This window comes from Rhinolophus sinicus, chromosome 18, assembly GCF_057876585.1.
Source record: "Rhinolophus sinicus isolate RSI-liver-muscle chromosome 18, RSI-T2T, whole genome shotgun sequence".
Lineage (NCBI taxonomy): Eukaryota > Metazoa > Chordata > Mammalia > Chiroptera > Rhinolophidae > Rhinolophus > Rhinolophus sinicus.
Window position 1 is genome coordinate 26,689,665 of NC_142518.1, and position 9,572 is coordinate 26,699,236.

At 36.2% G+C, this 9,572-nt stretch overlaps 1 pseudogene; it reads left to right on the top strand.

Annotated features, from left to right (window-relative positions):
* Positions 1 to 8,101: 8,101 nt before the first annotated feature.
* Positions 8,102 to 9,125, top strand: LOC141569569 (uncharacterized protein C3orf38 pseudogene; annotated as a pseudogene).
* Positions 9,126 to 9,572: the final 447 nt, after the last annotated feature.

A 9,572-nucleotide genomic window follows, 5' to 3' on the forward strand; every position in this document is an offset into this window, starting at 1 on the left:
CAAAATGGATGCCACAGCAGCAATAACATGGAGCAGGTTAGCTAAACTCTCAACAGTGGTAAATACAATATTATGTATTTTTTACCACAATAAAAATAAAGCTTTGAACTTCTTATTAACCATAATAAATCTCTATAAGGTTAAAAAAATGTCAAACTTAACTATAATATTATAAAAATAACTTCTAAATTTAGTAATGGTTCGAATACTATTTTCTTCCAAGTGTAAATAGATAAAAGTAACTAAATCACACCTTTAAGCCATGTTGTTAAATAATTAACGTTTATAATAAGTATCTATCTGCCAAAATACTGTCACTTCTAAATTAATTTAGGAAATACTACTTTTCTAACTAATAAAAATTTTAAGGCTAAAAAAAGTATATTTTAAAAATATTTATTATACTCAGTAAGTAAATGAGAACATTTTATTATTCATCATTTTATGAGATAGCCAAAAATATGTAAGTTCATACATGGAACATCTCCCTTATGTTAACTATATCACTCCAGAAATGCGTAAGTATCTTGAGCAAACAACATGGAAAATAAAATTTAAAAAGAAAATTCCACATGCAAAAACAGTTTATCTTGTTGTCTAAGGTATCCTGCCCCCATTCCATTTTATGATAAATAACTCTTACATAGGAAGTACAGCAAATACAAACTTTTTTGAATTTCTAAGAATCCATACTTTATATTTAACATGTTTGAATATTTGACTAGTAGCTTGCTCACCAATGGCACATTCCTCTCACTTTGATGAGTGAGTTTTTATTGTTAATTTATGTTTATAAATGTTTGACCATTTTTTTTTTTTGGAAACACAAGTAAAATAATGACTGTACGTGGTAGCTCCAGAAAATGTCTTTCATCTTCACATGGTGTCTTTTAGGTTCAGTGATAGAGAACATTCCTGGGTCCGACATTTTTCTCTTGCTTATACTTAAAGAATAGCTTAACCAACATACTGTCTTAACATTCTATGTAAAAGGATTTCTGCCTGTTGAAAACAAATGCTTCCATTTCTCACAATCTTTCATAAAATGACTATTCCATATATATTTCATCTTGTGGAATGTAAGTACAGATTTTAAAATAAGAAGTACATTCAAAAGATGCTGAAATTTAGAAAATTGAAAAATTCAAGTAATCAGAAAAGATTACGATACTATTTTTAAATGTGAACAAATGGATCTATTGAATTTTGCAAGTTTCAGAACTTTTCAGAAGAAATTTGTGGAGCACCTGAATATAAGATTTGGCTGGTGAATGTCAGAGGATAAGGGGTAGTAGGAAAAAATTGGGGGAAACAGTTTAAGGCTTATAGAATAATGACTATTTTAAAAGCAAGTTAAAGAGACAAATTAAAGATATAACTGGTTTCCATTTATTCATTCTGCTATAAAAATTCCAATCAAGGAACACATTGTAAGGCTGAATAAACTATATTCTATAATAGTCTTGTTTTTAAAAGGAGGATCTCCTTTTAAAAATGTCTGCTTGCTTAATATTCACTTCAACTAATTAAACTGAGAGAAGGGATTTTTTTCCCTAAAAAAGAAACTAATCATTTTTGCACTAAAAATATTATGTCTATTATAGTTATGAAATTAAACAAAGCTATATGAAACCCTTTTAATCACTGATAATTTAACAGTGACTTTAGAGGTCACTGGAAAAGACATTTCTAATTAAAAATTACAGGTTAAAATAGTATAGCATAGGACCCCAAAAAAAGTTAAAGTAACTTTCAAAATACTTTTATTTTAAAAATAAATGTCCTAATTATCACTTGTAGTTCCATGAAGATTTTTCTTTCCCTTTGCAAACATTTATTTTCCTTAGAATCTCTAGTGTATATTAAGATAAATTTATGTTATTCCTGAAATAGCCTATAAATATTTGATAAACAAATAAATGAATCAAATGTGGTTTTATACTATTTTTTCTCCTTCTAATAAAACAAAACAAAAAACCCCCATAGAACTCATAAGTCAGAAAGCCTGAATAACAGTCGTGGTACAGTCTGTGTGAACTACAGTTTCCTGATTTGAACACAATGCCTATCTTTTAGGGATATTAAACTGTACAGATATGTATAAAATATTAAATTTTATTATTCTCCTTCCAGATGATTGATAGGAATTATACTCACCTTTACTGGCATTAGAACTAATCTCTCAGAGAACCATTATTCCCACTTCAAATTATTACCCAGCAACTTTTGTCGCCCTCAAGAAAAGTAGTTATAAAGTTGGAGCAACAGGAGGAAAATTACTTTGATCTTTGCATGTGGCCATTAGAGAAAATAGAAGTTAATAAGTTGCGACTCCTTAAAATAAAAAGAGACACACATTCAGGATATTTTTTTTTAATTGCTGATAGATAGAGATCATCAGGACTAAGGATGTATGCTCTGTTAAAACAAGACAACAGGCCCCAAATGGAGTCACTTATGCTAAGCCCCACATTACCAACCTGAGACTTAATTACAGTTTCTGTTCTCCCAGAAGTGGAATCTCCCAGAAGTGGATTGACACCAGTCAATCAGGAATCACCAGATCAGCACTAGTTAAGTAATCTCCCTGATGCACCCCTGCATTCCCTAAAGGAAAGAAAGTACTCTTGTAATAACCAACCTGGTTTTTGCCTAGTACAACTTCCTTGGTCCCACTCCCTTCTCCTATAAAAGTCTTTCACTTTGTACAGCTTCTCAGAGTTCCTATCTGCTAGACTGGATGCTGCCTGATTCAAATTGAGTTTTGCTCAAGTAAACTCTTAAAATTTTCAATACGCCTCAGTTTATTTTGTATCAGTTCTTAGCACTTGAAATATGAGCAGTCTAAATTGAGATGTGCTGTAAATCCAAATATACACTGAATTTCAAAGACAATATGAAGTAGGAATGTAAAACATCTCATGAATAATTTTTAAAAAATTGATTACACATTGAAATTATAATGTTTTGTTTGTGTTGGGTTATTTTCTTGAAATTAATTTTGCTAGCTAATTTTTTTACTTTTTAAATGCAGCTATTAGAAAATTTAAAAGTACAGATGTGGCTGCCATTTTATTTTTATTGGATAATATTGTTCTAGAGGGCCCAAAGAAAAAAAATGAGGCCCATATTTTTCTTCAAGCTGTGCCTTATACAGCATTATGCCCAACTGGGTGTTTGCAGTAATACTCTTAGAGTTCACATTCATATATGAAGAATAATAAATGTATCTACATGAATTATGTTAATACCTAAAGCTAGTTTTCAAGAAAATGGCCTTTTCATATTTATATATATATTTCAGTTCTGATAATAATGATCCCAAGAGTTCACCATTTATCTTTAAATATCTCTCCTTGATTAGAGGTGGGAAGAAATGTCAAGCCTTCTTTCTAATTATATGTCAAAGAAAGTTTTACCGATTAACAATTCAAGGTAACCAGAAGAAAAAAAAAACACAGGATGAAGAAAGAATTTTAGAATATGAAAAACAGGAGAAAATGCATATTTTAGTTAATAAATTGTTTGTATACATATTCTAATTATGAGCCCTTGTCATTGCTTTCCCAATACTGAGGACTTCATGTACTTTTATTTGACTGTTGGGTAAATACTTTGACAAAGAATGTGATAGTAGAAACGTGTATGAAATCTTATTTGTATTTCTTTTATAGTAGAAATTTGTACTTTAAAAAAGATGAAGATGCATATTAGTTTTGTTAACTGGAATATCCTTAGGGACTAGCACAGTGTTTATAGACTATTTACATGTATTTTTGTCCTACCAAGCTGTTCTCCAAAGGAGTGGTGTGTATAACTGAAGGATATTAGGGACGGGTAATTCCTCTCACCTGCATTTCCTCCATAAAATCATTGCTCCTCCTATTTCCCATGAATTAATAAATGTCTCTCAGAAGAAGTCACGCTTGATCATTTTATCCATTTAGATCTCAAGACTGTCCTCTTCCCTCCATCGCCACCCTAAAACTCCAGTCCAAACCTTGTCAACTCTCATTCTGATGACTGTGAAAGTCTCTCACAGGTCTCCATTTTCTTACTCATGCACCCTACAATTTATTCTTCATATAACAGCTAGTAGCATGTTATAGAAACATAACTTAGATCCAGTTATTCCCCTCTTTAAACCCTCTACTGGCTCCTAATTACACATGGACTAAAATCTCATCTTGCCCTTGAGGTCCTACAGGATGTGGCACTGCTAATACCTCTGATTGCAAATCACACCTCTACCATTCTGTCCCAACTCCAGCCTCACAAGCCTTTGTTCTGTTCCTGGAATGTCTAGGCTCCTTCCTAGTAGGTCCCTTCCCACCAAGCTCATTTTGTCCCGAGGGCTTGTATATTTGTTAGTTGCTCTACCTGAAAACACTGCTTCAGTTTTCATGCCATTCTCAATGAAACCCTGGATTAATTTTGTTGGTACCACTACACTGAATTTATCTCGGTTATTTATTGTCATGGTAACAGGTAAACTAGATGGACTAAACATGGTGGAGTGCAATCTGAAAACAGTTTTTCTCTCCCACTACTGCTCTCCAGACCAGGCAGGATCTCCCTTTCTCTAACCCCTTTTGTGATCTCAGGATAGTCACCAATGCTAGAAAAGTCCCATTTTCAGATACTTAAAGAAGTACAAAATCAATCAACACTTTCCTCTCATATCCAATGAATGTTTTTCCTGATCTTCACTTCCTGGCACCCCATCCCCCTCCCCAGGACTATCGATTAATTTCTTAGAAGTTTTGTGAGAAAGAAGGTAGAGAGAACCTGCTCTTTTCACTCTGCTCCAACTTCCTGTCCTCCTGAAATCACTGTGCTAACCTGCTCCTTCAGGTTATAAGATGTACATGGGATGAGAGGTAAAAGAACAAAGGCTGTTTACTCAACTGGTACTGATTGATCTTCTTTAGTTGACTTTCTAGTTTTCTTCTTTATTCCTCTTGCTTGCATTTCCCAACATAGACTCTTTCTCCTGGGATCTTTCACTCTAGCAGAATGCATCTTGGGCCATGTCCTTTCAAGACAGTCCAAGCCCAGCCTTTCCATGGGATAGACTCCACTTGACCTACAAGACCTTGTCTCATGTCAGTGGAAGCACAGCTTGCTCCTGCTCTTGCCATTTTTCCTCCCTCTATGGTCCAGTCTATTGGCAGGAACTCAGCAAAAGCCAATGGGCATTAAACTGTCAGTTTCTTCTCCTTAAAGAAGACAACCCCACTGTCTTTATGTGGCTATGTTGAAGCCAGCCATATTCACATGTGCTGTGATGGGTTAAAACAAAAAGGAGGACATATAGTTCTCATTGTTAGGCCTACACTTTCCTTCCAAGGAAACCCTTCTTCTTCTTCTTCTCCTTCTCCTTAATTAAAGTTTATTAGGGTAACAATGATTAGTAAAGTTACATACGTTTCAGGTGTACAATTCTGTAATACATCATCTATATACCACATTGTGTGTTCACCACCCAGAATTCTTAATGACCAGTCTCTAGCCATCACATACATAGGCTGGAAATGGATGAGAGGCTAAAGATTTCTCACCTCCGTTGAGGTGGCAGAAACATCAACTGTCCATCAAAAAATCTGTGATCCCTCTTCATGATATGAAGATGTCACTGGGCAGTGACTATCCAACCAGAAATTACATTTCCCAGACCCCCTTGCATCCAGGCAGGCATAACCTTATGACCAGTTCTCTCCAATGGTATGTTAGGGGAAATGATGGATGCTGCCTCTATGCTAAGGTGATTAAGAGACTAGTGGAAATTCTCTTTCTCTACTTTTTCTCCAACTATATGCAGGAATGTATGACTCCCTAAAGGGTGATGAAACCACAAGATGGAAAGAGCCTGGCTCCCTGGATCACAAAATAGAGGACATTATCCATCAACCAGAAACAAATGAACCAAACTGCTAAAATTATTACAAACTTTTATTGTATTAAGCCATAGATAATCTGGAGTTTGTTATAGCGGCTATAAATACTCTAAATAATATATTTAGCAAGTCCTAAATAAGTGGCATAGCAACACCTTTCATAACATACAGATTATCTGATTCTCAGGTTTATGACTTCATTTAAAAATTCAGAACAGACCAACTTCCCATGAAATATCTCACTTCAATCATTTTTGCTTGTTTCTCTTCTAACTCTACTGGAATGTTAGCTCCATGCACATAGGGGCCTTTTTTTGTATTGTTTATCACTGTTCCTCGGCATCTAGAACACTGCCGGGGATATCAGAGACACTCAATAAATATTTGTTAAAGAACAAAATGTGCAATTTTTAAGAGGCTTTATTGTGTGTGTATAAATGTAACTGTTGACATGACTGATATTCTGGATAATTATAACTTTTAACTAAATAATAAAGCACAACCATGGAGAAATCTCACTCAGGAGGAGTTGAAAAATCTCAAGTTAACCCAGGCTGCCTCCTGCTTGAAATTTATCAGGTAACGAGAGCTGCCTCAGATAGAAGAAAAGTTAACTTTATCACTTAGCTGCTGGTTCACACCTTCTTCAAGCAAGAACAATTGAATTTATTAAATGTTTGAGCTGAAAACTTCATCACTTCCTCCTCTCACTGGGTCGGAGTAAATAAAGATTATGTTTTTGTTTATAAAGAGTTTAATTTAGTTGACGGCAATTCTGAATACACTAGTAAGATATAATTTTCACAGTATCACCTCTCAGAAGATAATCACGAGTTCCCTATAATATGATTATTTCTGAGGTTCAAGACACACAATAATATTAATTTAAATAAGATGTGTAATTGTGAAAATCTTCGATTTTAATTTTAATCTATTGAAACACATTACCAAGTCAACAAACAAACTGTACCAAAGGGTATTTTTTAAAGTATCATGTAATTCAAAGGAAGTGATAACACTAATCTGTCTTAATAATTTTCTTAAATTGAAGTCAGTGCCAGCAGTTCAGAACTCAGAGGAACCAGGTAGACAGCTATAAACTAGAAATTTCATTGTCATGCCTCTGCTACTGCCATCTGCATGTCATGTTGATACAGGAGCATTAGCATGTCCCTAGGTAGACAGAGAGGTCCCTGGTAGAATAAACAAAGACAGTCATATCCTAAAAATTCAGATTTTGAAATCACTCCTTTGCTCCAGGACATAATGTAACAAGGCTTTGAGGTTAATCATAAAATTCATGTTGGCCTGACAAACGGAGCAGATCTGATAGATAAGAGTGGGTTACTTTGCTAATTCCTTCAGGATGGGCGAGCAGAACAAACCTGGCAGGCGAATTTCATTAGAAGGCGCCAGTTCCCTTCTTCAAACAAGTTCCCTTCTTCAAACAGCTCCCCTTCCCCAAGCAGACAAGGGAAAGTATAAAAGAGCTTTTGCCTCAGTCATGGGGCCCTCCCCATTCAGGACCCCGTCCCGCTCAGGAGCTGCAACCTCTTCTCCTGCTTCTAATAAACTATCCTCTTTTTAAAGCTTTTTGCCTCTGCCTGGTCCGTGTTTCCATTCTCCCGCTTCATGAGACAAGATCCCGGCCCGCATTCAGAAACTGCCGGCAGATCTAACATCACCTACATCAATGTCACTGTACCTACAGAAATGATGCTTCCCACCCCCATCTCCAATCCTCTGCCATCCAACCTGAGCCATACAGAATGTAGAGGTGCAATCGAGATGGGTGCTAATACCAGACTGGGGGTGACGTGGGGGTGAGGCTGCATTGATACCGTAGGCCCCCAGGCATTGTGAAAAAGCCAGGAACTCCTGTAGCATCTATAGGTTTGTTCATGTGTATTCCGACATTTTCCCTAACCCTGTGGTGGGGGGTGGGGAAACTCTAAAAGGCAGTGACAGATAGAAATATATCTAATTGTAAGGACTGATCCCTAGGAAATACACTCCTGCTTAAATGTTTAAAACATAGCTGTTGAGACACAGAGGTATCTCAAAATAGTTATAACTTCCCCCTTTCAAAATCCCCAAAGAGGAGTTTGAGTTTTACAAAGCCTTCCTTGGCCAAGGTGCCAGTCTGGTGGACCTAAACGAGAAACACTATTGGCATTGCCCCTCCTCCTTTCCTGGGGGTAGAGATGTCAGGGAGAGAGGGTTGTTGTAACCTGCTGGGCCTCCTGGACAATGATGCGGTCACAGCCCTATGCTGTACTATCACCACTTACTGCCTGGTGCAGTCTGATGACTGCCATTAGTGCAATATAAGCGCACAAAGTGTAGAAGAACTTCTGAGGCATAAAAAAGTCCACTGTCATGTCCTACTTAAGTACTTGGCATCACTGGAGGTTATCAGACCTCCAGCTACTGAAAAACACAATCATATTTAGTATGCAAAGGATTACAGGGAAAAGCAATTACAATTGAAATTGAAGGAAACACCAGAGTCAGTTAAGACCTCTGAGGACATTAGACTCTTTCAACAGCAGGGAAAAGAAGATTAAAAAAGCCGAAAAAGTTGAGTTTCGTCAATGAGGAGAAGAATTCTGTCACTGGTTCTTTGAACTTCTTAATTCTCTGAATCCTTTTCTTGGACCACCTCAAGATGAATGGGGGCCACAGCACTTCTGGCATGATGTCAAGCTTAGGTTTTATTACAACACATGGGAACAAAATGTGACAGAACTTGGGCAGAACTTGCGAGCCTTACTTTGCTGTCACTAGTGAAAGAAGACGATCTTTTTCTTAGTCCCAACCTAGATTCCTGTGGACTGAAATGTGCTTCTTCTCCCCCGTGGTCTGGTTATGGTCACAGTTGCCAGGACTATCTACCAAGGGAACCCTTGTTTGGGCATTTTTGCACAAATTTTTGAACTCATCCATTGCCCTTTCATGGAGAATACTTGGGAAATCAAATTTATCAACTTGAGAATTACTGGAGAGGATTCCCTTGCTCCTGGAACGTTAATGAAACCAGCTATTACATTTGACCCAAGTGATCGAGAGGCCGTTTATTACGTAATCAATTTATGTGGTACCAACGAAGTATGACATAATGTAAAGCAGGCATTGGGTAGTGGAACTGGAGCCCAAGCTTTATGTAGTGGAAATGAGGCATTGTTGAACAAAAGAGAACTGAGTTTAAGTAAAACTCTAAAGCACTGAGCACTGTACGTCAGTCTCTACAGAATCTCGTTCATATGTTATCAGTAATGTCTAAGTGATTTCAAATGCAAGGATTGACACCTTTTAGTTGAAATATCTTTCTTGACTATAGACTAAGATATTATGTGAATACTTGCCTCTTTCTACCTGAGTTACAGCTAATGTTCTAATGGCTTAATGCAGTTCATCAAATAAATCCCACTTTAGATATTATAAATGGTGTGCCTTAGAAACCAGGTAATGCTTTCATTTTACTGAGTAAATATTCTGCTAATGTACTTTTCATGTGGGAAAGGAGTAATTGTGTTCAAGTCTTCCCCTTTTCAAGTTTCTCATTTACTTTCATCTAAATCTGGATAATTTTACATAAGCATCTCATGACAGTATTGTTTTTTTTTTAAAAGTGCATATTTTAGAGATGTTTAATGTAAACTCAAAGTTCCCATT